This window comes from Tauraco erythrolophus, chromosome 1 (assembly GCF_009769465.1).
Source record: "Tauraco erythrolophus isolate bTauEry1 chromosome 1, bTauEry1.pri, whole genome shotgun sequence".
Taxonomy (NCBI): domain Eukaryota; kingdom Metazoa; phylum Chordata; class Aves; order Musophagiformes; family Musophagidae; genus Tauraco; species Tauraco erythrolophus.
Window position 1 is genome coordinate 53584897 of NC_141465.1, and position 2847 is coordinate 53587743.

Consider the following 2847-nt stretch of genomic DNA (forward strand, 5'->3'; position numbering starts at 1 on the left):
GAAAGAGAAAAGCAGGAAATTCACAGCCCTGACGCACTCTACTGCTCGTTCAGTTTTCCTTCCTTTAGGGCACTGATCCTTCTGGGTTTTTAATTTTCACTTCCTTGAGATCTGTATCACCCCATTACTAATACACCTGCTCAACTCCTTTCAGGTCAGCGTCGGCCACTTCGATCATTTCCCTTTTTATCTGTGGAGGAGCCACACCTGCGTGTGAAAGCCGCTGAAGCTGTAACTCGCAAGACTCGTGCTTTTCTATATATATATTGAGGTAAATTCTCCTGTCTTCCATTGCTTATTATTTAGTCTGCAATTGCTCATTGAATTTATATTTCTGTGAGGCTGTTAGAAAAGACACAAGCCCAATTTATCAGTAACAAACACTTTATGAAGAGCAAGCAGTCGGGGAGTGAAACAGATGTCAGGAGAGTTTTGTTAAATCCTCTCAGGCTTTTGGACTTTTCAGCTCTACCAAAATAACATTTTGGTAAAACTCTTTTAACTGTACATCCATTACCCAAGTTTACAGACTATGCTCTCCAGCAGGAGGCTAGCAAACGATGCTACCACAAGGAATAGCAGCAAACTAAACTCTTGGCAACGCGTGTCAGACCACGGCTTTTTCAGAGCTCGTACTGGCTGCTCGTAATTACAGAAGTTGCTTGGCATGAGTAAGGTCTAGTTAACATAGTTGCAACTCGGTATTCGCTTAAGAAAAGCCTGTCTTTCACTAACTCCATGAAAATATGTGAACAGAGATCTAGGATTCTTGAGTGTTCTCACTTGTGACTGGTAGCATTCATTTAGATACCATTTTGCTGGAGATTCATGTTACTGAAAATAACTATGATTGTTCTTCTGTGTCTTTCAACACCTTGTAAGTCTTTAGCTCCACGGTCACAAATCTCTTTCACTTTAATTAAATTTTCTCCCACGTCAAGACAGGCAATCACAAACAGCAAATAAAAATATTTCAATGGGAGTGGGTATGTGGTGGGAATCTGGTTCTTCTCTAGCAATACAATTGTATTTTAGGTTAGCTACTCACACCTAGTGAGCAGGAGATGGGCAGAATTCCTTGTCCTGCTTCATCCCAGAAGAGATGCCAGAAACCACTGCATTAGGAGCCCAGATATTCTGGGTATCCCACCCATGGCAGCAGCCAGCACCAGGCAAGGTTTTCAAAAGGAGCAGCAGGCCGTAGGTAATGACATTTAGCAAATAAGTTTCTTGTTAATCTTACCAGTTAGCAGTTTGTTGCATCCAGAAGAATTAGAGGAAATCAGAATTGGACTTGTAGACTCCACCAACACTGACACATCTGGCAGTAGCGGAAGGCGCAGCCTAGTTGCAAGGCCATCTCTCCTGCCAAATTTAGGAGACTGCCTCCAAGGCAGAGATATCAAGAGTACCTAAAAATGAAGTCATTGTGAGAATTTTTAACACAGGAGGGGGGAAAAAAAAAGCACCATTTTACTAGCCTTGTTCTGAGGAAAGGCTCAATTGCTTTGACTTGAAATAAAACTCAGCCTAAATAAACAATAGCTGTGTAAAGTATCTGCCCACACAGCTACAACTGAGAAGAAGGTCTTAAGCATGGCCCATCTTGAAAAGATGACACCTGCTCTGCTTGTAGGTGTGCTGCTGCAGACTGGGAGAGAAACTACCTTCCGCTATTTGAACTATGTTGAATTTACTTCAGATTTTTTCTTGAGGTGCATTAAATTACAATGAAGTTAACCTACTTCCAATGGAACAATTTTATTCATAGAAACACTATCAAAACACTAGGTAGGGAGAATGGAACTCAGGATTTCAGAGTTCAGCTGCTAAATCACACGAGTACCTCATCTTCCAATTTCTGGACCATCGTAATTAGTTAAGTAACAGACTGGAACTGTGGTAAGTGAATGTGATGATCAATTTGCTACTGCTGACAACTGACAATATACAGTCCAGTACTTTTCAGATGTAATAATTATTAATTTTTTAACATCTACTGTGTGGGTAGGTTTGACCCAAGTCTGTAAAAATACCAAGGGAGTCTCTGTGGCGCAATGGGTTAGCGCGTTCGGCTGTTAACCGAAAGGTTGGTGGTTCAAGCCCACCCAGGGACGGGTCTACTCCTGCCCAAGGCAAGGGGTGTTATAGCAAGGTGACCTTTAAGGTCCCTTCCAATCCAAACTATTCTATGAATTTACACTCTGAAAAACTCCATAATCGAGGAGCCCTTACTTAGGACAAACCTATGAACTTCTGCATTACATGACTGTAGATACCATTAAAAAAGGAGTTACTATTCTACTGCGCACCCATCACAATGTCTTGTTGGCTACTGGATTGCCAACAGATTACTTTGGCTGTAAAAACTGAGACAACTAAGGACACTAGAAGTAATCAACCGAGTTTGATTAGGAAAGCACACTGTGAAATGGTAACTCCTCTGAATAATACCCCAAACATAATACCCTCTTAAATACCCTAAACAGAAAATAAAGAGCCTAATTTTAGTTTAAAGAAAAGCAATTTTTTCCAATTCAAACAGTACACAAAAACTAGACTGCTATCCCTTCCATAGCTGCCATCCAGGATTATACCAAGTGCCCAGGAAAGCAGGCACAGAGAAGTGGGTCCATGTATGTGCAGAGGGAGAGAAGAAAGGGCTGAAAGCATCGTTAGAAGTTTAGAAAAATCCTACAAATACCCAAGTATATTTCCTTCCCTAAAACTTCCTTTTCCCAGGTAGTTTCTGCGATAAAGACCTTCACAGACAATTAACTTCCAGGACGATTTATCAAGTCATAAAACATTATCTGTGGTCACCTCTACTACAAATTTGTGCACACT

The 2847-nt window shown here is 41.1% G+C and overlaps 1 non-coding gene across 1 annotated transcript; it reads left to right on the forward strand.

The window, feature by feature from the left end:
* Nucleotides 1-2043: 2043 nt before the first annotated feature.
* TRNAN-GUU (transfer RNA asparagine (anticodon GUU)) lies at nucleotides 2044-2117 on the forward strand. The gene has a single exon. It is a non-coding gene; the product is annotated as a tRNA-Asn (tRNA).
* Nucleotides 2118-2847: the final 730 nt, after the last annotated feature.